Source organism: Syngnathus scovelli, chromosome 1 (assembly GCF_024217435.2).
Source record: "Syngnathus scovelli strain Florida chromosome 1, RoL_Ssco_1.2, whole genome shotgun sequence".
Taxonomy (NCBI): Eukaryota; Metazoa; Chordata; class Actinopteri; order Syngnathiformes; family Syngnathidae; genus Syngnathus; species Syngnathus scovelli.
Window position 1 is genome coordinate 376,599 of NC_090847.1, and position 13,485 is coordinate 390,083.

Below are 13,485 nucleotides of genomic sequence, written 5' to 3' on the forward strand. Positions count from 1 at the left end.
TTTGCCACTCGCTGTGCGCTGAAAACGACGGACTCGCCCGGCTGCTCAGCCCGTCAACCATGAGCCGCGAGCGCGACGTCATTGTCCGTAGGCAGCTAGTGGCAAAATGCACCCTGTTAGAGTTGCGCTCGCTCCAACTTATTTTGCAAGAACCACACGGGAGACAAGTAAGTTCTTTTGGACACCTGCAGGTGGAGAGTCCATCCGTTGTACGAATGAAGTCTGACTCTCGGCTCCCGCACGAGCATTTTTATTAAGAGAAACAGGGTGGGTGTAAGAGTGGATTGAATAGAGAAAGCCCTTGATGTTAGGGTTTTCAGGTTAGTTTGATCCTATGATTATGTTGGAAGGTAGACTGTAATAATTAAATCAATCACGTCTGGCCCTCACAATGCAGAGTCTGTTTCCCACAATAGTGTAAAACACCCCCTGCTCTGATCTTATCAGAGGCCGGGGGTTCACCAAACCTGTCCACTCCCACCCCCACTCTGTTCCTCCTAATAAATATGCCCTTGCAGGAAGGAGAGTTCAGACTTCATTCGATAATCGCTGTTCAGACAGCGACGAATGGACTCTCCACCTGCAGGTGTCTAAAAGAACTTGCTTGTCTTCTGTTTGGTTCTTGCAAAATAAGTTGGAGTGAGCAAATCTCTAACACTTGACCTCTAGTCAAAACATAGCAAGGGATGTTTTACGACTTTGTGTAGGAAGGGATAAGCGATAGGGATAAATAAGGGATAAATAATATTATTTATTACAGGTTGCAGTCAAAGTCAAAGCAACATAATCATACGATAAAGATAATCTGGAAAACCCTGACACACCCTGTAGTTGTCACTTTTGGAAAAGACGAGCGTCCCTCCAATCATCGCCGGTGACGGGTTTTTCAGGCTCTGGAGACAGGAGCTCATGTCAGAAATGTCATCGTGAGTCGCGTTTGTTTCTGCGCCGGAGCCGTTCGTTCCCTTTGCATCCAAAGAATCTCAAAGGCGGATTATTTGTGTCGACAGGAGAGAGATTTGCTGCTACGATACCGACGTCGAGAATCTCTGAGGAGGAACAAAGCGTGAGGTCCTGCAAGGTGAGTCTGTTTGTTTGCGGCTGCTTGGTGTTGCGCAAGATGAAATGGCCTTTTTCTCGCTATCGTTCCTCTCGTCGATTCATCGTGAGGTGTCGCTTCAGTTTGTTCAGAGAGATGTTTGCTTCCGCGCCCGCAGGTCATCGAAACATTTTACGGCTACGACGAAGACGTGTTGGTGGACTCGGACGGATCGTCCTTGTCTTTTCACACCGACAGAACCCCCGACACGGAACCCGAAGAGGTAGCCCGCCATTTCTGCCAGCGTATTGGCGCCAAACATTCCTCTTCAGCCTGGAATCGGACTCGTCTTTGCGTCGCGGGTGCTTTGTCGCCGGTCTGACTGATTCTGGTACTAGTGCTGTGTTGCATTGGTGTGTGCATGAGGAGGCGGAGCTTCGCTACCGCCAGCTGACGCAAGAATATCAAGCGCTGCAATGAGCCTACGCTCTGCTAGCCCAGACCAGCGGAGGGGACTACGACGCCGAGAAGGAGATCAAGGTGGCGCCCCTTCCCGCAACCCCCGGCCGGGTCGCAGCCTCCCCGTTCTCACCCAGCCTCGGGTGTTCTCTGGTCTGAAAGGAGGAGGAGGAGCCTCCCTCCTCCTCCTTTCAGACCAGACAAAAGCTGATGGTAGTGTCAAACGCACCTCTTTCAATAATCACTCTTCCCTTAAATATCTACGAAAGTTATTTAATTCTCTAACATGTTCGGAGTTACTTTTTACGCGGCCCGTCAAAAGGGGAAACGGGCCTGCGCCCTTCAAATAATTAAATTACTTTCAGTTCTACACCAAACCGATAATCCGATTCAAACACTTCCGTTAATTTATTCAGACGAAGCAAACTTTCAAACGGATTGAAATTCACTCGTGTCTCAAATAACTACGAAAGTTATTCAATTCTCTAAAATTGTCTGATGTTACTTTTATTTATTACGGTCCTATGTTATACCATAATAACCCCCCGCACATTAATCAAATTGTCAAATCAACCCCGAACCATCGATTGTACATTCAGTACAAATCAGCGCACAACAAAGTAGATGAATATACACAACACATTTATTGAAGAAACATGAAATAGAATTACAAATCTTAATCACTCCAGAAACCGAACAATTTCACCCACTGATACCCGTGTTAATAAAATCATTCAATCCCAGAACAATTCGATTGCAAAACACAGTTCATGAAAGAGGGAATCAATTTTTAGCCAAGCAAAGAAATCAAGAAGTAAAAATCACATTTGTGCTTCTCCAAACAATTTATGTCACGCCACTATTCTCATAGTGACGGGTCCCTTGATCGAATTGACTAACAATATTGCTTTAAGCTGTTACAGAATACATTTTTAGCCAAGCAAAGAAATCAAAAAGTAAAAATCACATTTGTGCGTCCATGCGTGACTCACAATCCGACACCGTGTTCCTGTTTTATTTCTATTTTAACTTGCTTAGCTTATTTTGGCCCCTTTTTTGGTCTCATGTTTTGGTCTGGCGCCATCTTTTGGACAAATTTGGAATTTCAGCTCTGCCAATTTATTCCTGTGAACAATCCATATTTTACCATTTGCACCATCTCTTCCCCCCATGTTACATGACAGTAGAAATGGGTCACTATCAAAGCAGAGTAGCAGATCTGGAGTCAGCGCTGAAGCAACAAGGACAGGTAAGCTTATCAATGAGCACACCTTTTTCTCAGACAAAATAGCTACATTCTTCAGTCACTCATTCGTCTGGCATTACTGGACCAACACCCCCCCCCTGAACGTGGCTGGGAAAATGTGGAGAAAAGCAAATGTCATTTTCCAGTCAACCAAAGAATTTGTGGATGAAAATGACACAACATTCCAAAGCTGTCCACGCGTTTGTCTCTTCTAGAATGTCAAGTGGGTGGAGGAGAAGCAGCTGCTGCGTCAGAGCAATCAGCAGTTGGCCGAAAAGGTGACGGAAAGAAAGGCGCTGGGCGGAGTCGCTTGGCGTCACACCCGTCCGGAAGCCCCGCAGATGAGGTCTGACTGTCTTTTCAGGTCAGGCGGATGGAGGCGGAAGAAGCGCGTCTGAAAGAGCACATCCAGGATATCCGAGACCAAAACGAACTGCTTGAGTTCCGCATCCTGGAGCTGGAGGTGGGAAGACTCGCACAAGCGTTTTGAGGCCAGAGATGTGACGGACGGACGGACGGACGGATGCATGCCTCTGCCTTTCAGGAGAGGGAGTGGCGCTCCCCCGTCTTGAAGTTTCTGCAAGTCCGTTTCCCAGACGGCCTCAGCCCTTTGCAGATCTACTGCGAGGCCGACGGCGTGAGCGTACGTAAGGCGTCCCTCGCAACCCTAACCTTAACCTGAGGTCCCAGAACACCTTACATTGCTCCTTGCGCCTTTCCCCAGGACATCGTCATCAGTGATCTGATGAAGAAGCTGGACATCCTGGGCGATAACGCCGTAAGTGTATGTCGAACTCCTTATGTTCGCACTCCACGAGACTCGGCGGCTCAAATGTGACTTTTGGAAGGCTTTGCGCTGAAAGAACCTTGTTGACGCTGTGCCTTTGGGCTCTTGCAGAATCTCACCAACGAGGAGCAGGTGGTCGTGATTCACGCCAGGACCCTTCCCACCCTAGCCGAGAAGGTAACGCGCACGTCCACGCACGCTCTCGCATTCTGCTTATGTGACAGCAGCCTTTCCTCAGTGGTTAGAATACATCAAAGTGACCAAGTCAGCACTTCAACAGAAGATGTTGGACATTGAAAGTGAGAAGGTAGACAGACACGCGACATCAGCCAAGGGGAACTCGGGGCAATGTGCCCCAACAATTCTGACCTTGAGCTGTGCTAGGATATGTTCTGCAACCAGAAGGGCTACCTGGATGAAGAGTTGGACTTCAGGAAGCGTTCCATGGACCAGGCTCATAAGGTAAGCCGCCCTCAAATCTCCCGCCGGACTACTGATGGACGAGGATTGCGGCCCAGAGGATCATGGAGCTGGAGGCCATGTTGTACGAGGCGCTACCGCAGCGGGACTGCCCCGCCACGGACGGCGAAAAAGCCAGCCACGCTGGCGTGAATGACGTGCTGACGGCGGATCAGAGACAAGAGCTTAGGAGCGCCGTGGACCAATGGAAGCGAGCCCTGATGTGGGAGTTGAGGGAGCGCGACGCTTGCATCCTCCAAGAGAGAATGGATCTGCTGCACAGCGCGCAACAGGTAAGGGCCCAAAGCCAGCCCGGCACTTACTTGCACGCTTACTGGCTTTTGAAGGCTACTTTCCATTTGTCCGTCCTAGAGGAACAAAGAGCTGAAAGAATTCATCGAAGCTCACAAGAGACAAATCAAACAATTGGAGGAGAAGTTTCTGTTTCTCTTTCTAGTCTTCTCCTTGGCCTTCATTCTGTGGCCCTAACACCAGCTGGTGAGTGAGCTCCAGCGGCACCGCACTCGACACCTCCGATACACTGCCAGCCGGTCTCAGACGTTGGCAGACGCTCCGATGCCGACGTATACCCCCCGCCACGGTGACAGAGGCACCGCGTCACACCGGCGCTCATCCAATCAGAAGGCAGGAAAGGCAAATTCACATGCAGGGCACTCTTGAACCAGAAGAGAGCGCCACAAAAAACGGTTGTTGCCCCAAACGCGCACTAAAAAGGGTCAGAATAACAAGAGTCCCACCGGCCAGCCGGGGCCACCCGTCCATCCATTTCTTCAGGGGGGGAAAAAATTGGAGTCACCGGTGAGTACATTTTGCATTTAGCTCTGCTTTTCTGCTTCTGTCTTCAAGTGTGTGGCATCCTGCGACCAAAGATTCAGCCAACCCCAAAGCGGTTGACCTCAACGTCCCACCACCATTCCTACCAGAGCAGGTGACGTGATGCTTTGGACATCCTTCCGTCTCAGATGCCCAAAAGTACTCTTTGCCACATCTGCGGCAATACGGTGTCTTTTCAAAGGTGCAAATAAATCCAGCGTGGGCGGAACACGCACGTCTTCGGTTTTTCCCGCTTTGTTTGTGTGACAGCTGTTGTGAAAATTTTACACAAATAAAGTTGTATAGTACAGGTTTGGCCAAGCCGCAACTCCCGAACCGCATGCGGCTCTTTTATGTTCATATCAACATTTGTGTGTGTGTGTGTAGGTGTGTGTGTGTGTGTGTGTGGGGGGGGGGGGGGGTTGTGCGTGTTGGCTTCACTTGAGTTCAATTTAGTATTTTCGTCAAAAGCGCATGTGGTGAAATTCCACAAAGTAGGATGGGCAAACACATTCCAGTAAACTATTAGTGTCAATTGGGCTCTCGAAATGGCAGGGAAAAGATGCACAGCAAAACGAAAATATGTAGATGAACACAGGACGTTTTTATCAGAGTGGGAAAGTTTCTATTTTTTGTTGAACGTGATGGCAAACCATTCTGCCTGATACGTCAGACCTCAGCGCATTTCAAAGATTCAAATCTTCAGCGCCATGCACTTCAGCTCACTCCATGCTAACATTGATCAGGCGTCGAACCCGCAACATCATGCTTAAGAGGTGGACATGCTAACCAGTGCGCCATTATGTCAACGCATAACAACTGTAAGAACTTCCGCCGGAATTCAAATCCGCGGGGAGAGTTAACTTGTTTAAAAGGGAGTGGGCAGAAGAATTATTTAATTTATTTAAATCTATTTGGAGTGTGCGCCATTATGTCAATGCATAACAACTGTAAGTCTACTAAACAAAACAGCGGTTGCTATATGACGTCTGCCACGTCGTGGTCACGTGACGCGGACGTGACGTCGACGCCTACTTTACATCCCACCGATCACAGGACCCCTCGGCTGCATAACCGCGCCCCCTTCCCAACCAATCGGATTTGCTATACGCGAAAACGACGCCAATGGGCGGGCTCTTCCGCCAGAATTTAAATCCGTGGGCGTGGCTCGCAACAGGAAGTAGGAAAATGGCGATGTTGACAAAGACACAGCGGATGGTAACATACGACTAACGAGAGAAATATTTTTATTTTCTGCTTGCAACTGGACCGTCCAGAGCGTACACGGTAAGTACAACTCATCGTTTTTAAAAAGAAGTACTTTTGTTGCCCTGAAAAGCGAGTGAGTGTGGCGTTTGGGGGGAACGTCGAATTTCGACGATTCTTTCTGGTCAACGGTTGTAAATGATTGCGTTGATTAAAAAAGAAAACTTGATGTAACTCTACTTTTAACTGCCGTTTCAGATAAACGGGTATTACGTCGCAGTCATGTGCCGCGGATATGACGTAATTGGCTGAACTTCCACCAAAATTCAAATCTGTTGGCGCGATGGCCGTGAGCCACTGAGCAACGACGAATATCAACAGAAATATCTTTATTTTCTGCTTGCAACTGGACCGTCTACAGCCTACACGGTAAGTAACACTCATTGTGTTTAAAGAGATTTACGTTTGTAATAGCAACGTGTAGCTGAGGCGCTAGCAGAAGTGTAGCCGCGTTGCGTTGTACGTGTGAATATTGGTCCAGGCGAAATGTTAATGTTTAATTTCATTCCTTTAGGTTCCACGGTGTTTGTTGGCTGCAAGTTTTCCACTGCAAGAAGAGGCTCGTATCATTGACCAGGAGCGAGCTACAACGGTGAGTAGCCATAACATTTATGTTAAACACTTCCTATTTCATGTCTAACAGTACTTGATTTAACAAATAACCATAAATAAATACAGTGTGGGCACTGAAGTTAACATATGTGATTATACTGCCTAATCTGTCACCGAGTATATTGTTGCAAAGTAATATAAGATCCAAAGTTGTAATTCAGAATAGTTTTCAAAAGAAGGCCATTAGAATTATATACAAGTCTGATTACCCTGAACATAACAACAAGCTATTAATTAAATCACAAATTCTTCAATTCAAAGATTTGGTAGATTATCAGAATAATAATGTCTAACAGTAATTGATTTAACACATCACGATAAGTAGATTTAGTGTGGGCACTCTCAAGTTAACATATGTGATTATACTGCCTAATCTGTTACAGAGTATGTTGTTGCCAAGTAATGTAGAATAGATCCAAAGTAGTAATCCAGAATAGTTTTGAAAAGGCCATTAGAATAATAAACAAATCTGATTACCTTGAACATAATAGTTAAGTGTTGAATATGTCCTATGAAGTCAAAATTTGGCACCATCATGTGGTGAAATTTGGAATTGCATCACATCCAATTTTGCCTGGGAACAAACAGATTAAATAAATCTTAGACTTAAATAAGCCACTCCTTCTCAAACAAGTAAACTCTGCCCATTTTGCGCAGTAGATGGTCTGTTAATATCTAGTATTTAGACAAAGTCATAATTTAAATTGCTTTTAACCTTCATTCATCGCTTCAACCAACATTACTCGCTCTTATTACCAACTTGTATCGATTTAACTGAGCGTTTAATACTTCCTATCAGGTCTCAAGTCAAGATTTGGCAAAATACAATTTCAGCAAATCCAATTTTGCCAGGCAACAAAAAGAGATTAAATAAACTAAATAAGTCTTCTTCCCATTAAATAAATCAGAAAAGTCTGTCTTGCAACCAGTCCTCTTCAAACAAGTAAAGTCTGCCCGTTTTGTGCCGTAGATTTTGTGTCTATGCCTAGTATTTATACAAAATCATAATTTAAACGACTTCATTCCTTCATTCACTTTGGAAATTTGGAATTGCAGCAAATCGAATTTTGCCAGGGAACAAAAATAGATCAATTAAACTAAATAAGTCTTCTTCCCATTAAATAAATTAAAAAAGTCTGTCTTGTAACCAGTCCTTTTCAAACAAGTAAAGTCTGCCCATTTTGTGCCGTAGATTTTGTGTTTATGCCTAGTATTTATACAAAATCATAATTTAAAGGATTTCATTCCTTCATTCACTTTGGAAATTTGGAATTGCAGCACGTCAAATTTTGCCTGGGAAGAAAAGTAGATTAAATAAATTTAATAAGTCTTACTACTTCCCAATAAATAAATTAAATACGTCTTACTTGTTCCCACTCCTTTTCAAAAAAGTAGTTTAAAACGAGGGCCCTTCACTCAACCTTTAACCTCAACACCGCACGTCACATTGTGTTGTATCTGTGAATGTTGGTTGTGGCCAAATGATAGTTTTCTTTCATTCGTTTAGGTTCCACGGTGTTTGTTGGCTATATGTTTTCCACTGTCAGAAGGATGAAAATACAAAGTACAACGCTTGGACGTGGGCGACGACGTCACCGGTGAGTCCTTCCTTCCTATTTATTTACCTTCTAGGTGCTAGGTGCCGCACTGAACAACATTATGCCGCACTGAACAACATTATGCCGCACTGAACAACACCATGCCGCACTGAACAACACCATGCCGCACTGAACAACATTATGCCGCACTGAACACCATGCCGCACTGAACAACACCATCCCGCACTGAACAACACCATCCCGCACTGAACAACACCATCCCGCACTGAACAACACCATGCCGCACTGAACAACACCATGCCGCACTGAACAACACCATGCCGCACTGAACAACACCATGCCGCACTGAACAACACCATGCCGCACTGAACAACACCATGCCGCACTGAACAACACCATGCCGCACTGAACAACACCATCCCGCACTGAACAACATTATGCCGCACTGAACAACATTATGCCGCACTGAACAACATTATGCCGCACTGAACAACATTATGCCGCACTGAACAACATTATGCCGCACTGAAAAACACCATGCCGCACTGAACACCATGCCGCACTGAACACCATGCCGCACTGAACAACACCATGCCGCACTGAACAACACCATGCCGCACTGAACAACACCATGCCGCACTGAACAACACCATGCCGCACTGAACAACACCATGCCGCACTGAACAACACCATCCCGCACTAAACAACACCATGCCGCACTGAACAACATTATGCCGCACTGAACAACATTATGCCGCACTGAACAACACCATGCCGCACTGAACAACATCATGTCGCACTGAACAACACCATGCCGCACTGAACAACACCATGCCGCACTGAACAACACCATCCCGCACTGAACAACACCATGCCGCACTGAACTACACCATGCCGCACTGAACAACACCATGCCGCACTGAACAACACCATGCCGCACTGAACAACACCATGCCGCACTGAACAACACCATGCCGCACTGAACAACACCATGCCGCACTGAACAACACCATGCCGCACTGAACAACACCATGCCGCACTGAACAACACCATGCCGCACTGAACAACACCATGCCGCACTGAACAACACCATGCCGCACTGAACAACACCATGCCGCACTGAACAACACCATGCAGCACTGAACAACACCATGCAGCACTGAACAACATTATACCGCACTGAACAACATTATGCCGCACTGAACAACATTATGCCGCACTGAACAACACCATGCCGCACTGAACAACACCATGCCGCACTGAACAACATTATGCCGCACTGAACAACATTATGCCGCACTGAACACCATGCCGCACTGAACAACACCATCCCGCACTGAACAACACCATCCCGCACTGAACAACATTATGCCGCACTGAACACCATGCCGCACTGAACAACACCATCCCGCACTGAACAACACCATCCCGCACTGAACAACACCATGCCGCACTGAACAACACCATGCCGCACTGAACAACACCATGCCGCACTGATCAACACCATGCCGCACTGAACAACACCATGCCGCACTGAACAACACCATGCCGCACTGAACAACACCATGCCGCACTGAACAACACCATGCCGCACTGAACAACATTATGCCGCACTGAACAACATTATGCCGCACTGAACAACATTATGCCGCACTGAACAACAATATGCCGCACTGAACAACATTATGCCGCACTGAACAACACCATGCCGCACTGAACAACACCATGCCGCACTGAACAACACCATGCCGCACTGAACAACACCATGCCGCACTGAACAACACCATGCCGCACTGAACAACACCATGCCGCACTGAACAACACCATGCCGCACTGAACAGCACCATGCCGCACTAAACAGCACCATGCCGCACTGAACAGCACCATGCCGCACTGAACAACACCATGCCGCACTGAACAACACCATGCCGCACTGAACAACACCATGCCGCACTGAACAACATTACGCCGCACTTAACAACACCATGCCGCACTTAACAACACCATGCCGCACTGAACAACACCATGCCGCACTGAACAACACCATTCCGCACTGAACAACACCATGCCGCACTGAACAACACGACGGCGGTGGCACGGTGGTGCTCCGCCCGCAGGTCCTGACTTCTCTCTCTCTCCAGACAGCTGACCTGACATGACTTAGACTTAGACTTAGACAAACTTTATTGTCATCTTGTCTGCACATGGTGCATACAAAACGAAATTCCGTTGCATACGTCTTACAACAAAGTAGTGATATTGCAGTTGAATAGAAGTAACATATCCTATGAAAATATATATATATATACATATACTATATATATATATATATATATATATATATATATATATATATATATATATATATATATTAAAAATAAGTATAAAGTGCAGCAGTGATAATTATGCAATAGTGCAAGTAGGCAAAACAGTATTCAAGAGTGTGCAGAGGAATGCTAAACCATGTATTAAACTTCTATTTAAAGGGTTTATACAAGTTCAGTAAAGTTGGTAGTGCGAGATAGTGCAAGATAGAGGTCCGTAGTGTCATAAAGTACAGTTCTGTGAATGTGTGATGCAGAGTTCAGTTTAGAGCTCAACAGTTCTAGTGTTCAACAGTCTGATGACAGCAGGGAAAAAGCTGTTGCAGAACCTGGTGGACCTGCAGCGGATGCTGCAAACCTCTTCCCAGAGGGCAGCAGGGAGAACAGTCCATGGTGGGGGTGTGATGGGTCATTGATGATGTTACGGGCACGGGACATGCAGCGCTGAGATGAAATGTCCTGAATGGAGGGAAGAGGAGCCCCTATGATCCTCTCTGCTGTCCTCACCACTCTCCTCACGTTCTTCCAATCGGAGGCGGTGCAGCCTCCACACCACACAGAGAGACAGCTTGTCAGAATGCTCTCTATGGTGCTCCTGTAGAACGTCCTCATGATGGGTGGGGGCAGGTGGGCTCTCCTCATCCTCCGCAGGAAGTACAAGCGCTTCTGTGCCCTCTTGACCAGTGCCGTAGTGTTCATAGTCCAGGTGAGGTCTTCTGTGATGTGGACCCCCAGGAATTTGGTGCTGCTGACCACCTCCACAGCTGAGCTGTTGATGATCAGTGGAGCGTGGTGAGGCTGTTTTTTCCTGAAGTCGACGATGATCTCCTTCATCTTCTCCTCATTCAGGATCAGGCTGTTTTCTCTGCACCAGCCCACCAGCTGCTCCACCTCCTCTCTGTAGTCCAGGTCGTTGTTGTCTCTGATGAGCCCCACCACCGTTGTGTCGTCTGCTGACTTCACGATGTGATTGGTGGTGAACCTGAGGACGCAGTCGTGTGTCATCAGGGTGCACAGCAGGGGGCTCAGGACGCAGCCCTGAAGGGAGCCTGTGCTGAGGGTGATGACATCAGAGGTGTTCTGTCCGACCCGGACTGACTGAGGTCTGTTGGTGAGGAAGTCTAGCAGCCAGTTGCGAAGGGGGGTGTTGAAGCCCAGGTGTTCCAATTTTCCTACCAGATGCTGTGGGATGATGGTGTTAAACGCTGAGCTGAAGTCCAGGAACAGCCTCCGCACATGCGTGTTCTTCTCCTCCAGGTGAGCCAGGCTCAGGTGAAGAACGGAGGAGATGGCTTCCTGAGTGGAGCGGTTTTGCCGGTCGGCAAACTGGAACGGGTCAAATAATAGGGGGAGTCTGGAAACGATGTGACCTTTAAGCAGCCTTTCGAAGCACTTCATCATAACCGGAGTCAGTGCAACAGGCCGGTAATCATTAAATGAGGTGATTTGAGGTTTCTTCGGCACCGGAATGATGGAGGCAGTCTTAAAGCACGCCGGCACTGTGGCTTGGCCCAGCGAGGTGTTAAAAATGTCTGTGATGACCCCAGCCAGATGACTTGCACATTCCCTGAACACACGCCCAGGAATGTTGTCCGGGCCAGGGGCCTTACAGGGGTTGACTCTCCTCAGGTTCTTCAACACATCGGCGGAGTCAAGGCAGAGTACCTCCTCTTCCTGATGGGGGACAGTTTTAACTGCTGGAGTGCCGTTTAGTGCCTCGAACCTCCCAAAGAAGTTATTTAGACCATTTAGAAAGTCAGCATCAACTACACCCACCGGGGGGGGGGAGGGTGAGTTGTCGTCTGTAATCGCCCGTATGCCTTGCCACATACTCCTGATGTTTTTGACGTCGTGGAAACGATCCTGAAATTTTCGACTGCGGTCTCGCTTCGCTATTCTGATGGCACGGTTCAAGTTGGCTCTCGCTGTCCTCAGTGTCTCCTTGTCGCCAGACTTGAAGGCAGAGTTCCGCGCTCGTAGCGTTTGACGTACCTCCTCAGTCATCCAGGGTCGTTGGTTGCCCCGGGTGATGATATTCTTAGTGGTGCTGACGTCCTCGGTGCATTTGTTGATGTAGGCTGACACAGTCATGGCACACGCATGTCTAATCTACATCGGGAAAAGTGGGAGGGAGGGAGGCAGGCAGGGAGGCAGGCAGGGAGGCAGGCAGGGAGGCAGGCAGGGAGGCAGGCAGTGTCTGTCTGTTGAGGTTTTCACCTTGTTCTTCTCCTGCTGAAGTTCTAACTGGACGTCCATCAGTTTGTTTCTCAGCTCGTCATTGGCGGCCTGAAGGGCGTCCGTTCGCTCCGCCTTGGCCCGCCCTGCCGGAGCTCGTTTGGACATCTCTTACTCGAGTCTCGCCCGGTCGTCAGTCAGAGATCACAACATTTGTACCTGGAGAGCACAAACGCAGCGCTGTTTTCCACTGGCTTCGAACTCAACTTCAATCGGTACCGTAACTTACAACATCATAAACATAGAACTAGCTTGACTTATTCATTGAATAAATGCATTTGGTTCTTCAAAACTGCATCACGCAACATAGCGTGACCGAGACGGCCGTTATCCACCTGCGTGAAGTTATTTGGTGAAATGAATGAGATGTTTAAGACACCATCGTTCTGTCTCTATGTAGATGAAGGGAAATAATCGATTGCTGAAGGTCCAAAGGTGTTGTGATAAACAAATAAACATATTAGTGATTAGTGACATATTTGTGATAAACATATTAGGCAGGATAATCACATATGTTAACGTGACTGCCCACACTGTATTTATTTATGGTTATTTGTTAAATCGAGTACTGTTAGACATGAAATAGGAAGTGTTTAACATAAATGGAAGACGAAAGGGGTACTCACCATTGTAGCTCCTGCTGGTCAATGATACGAGCCTCTTCT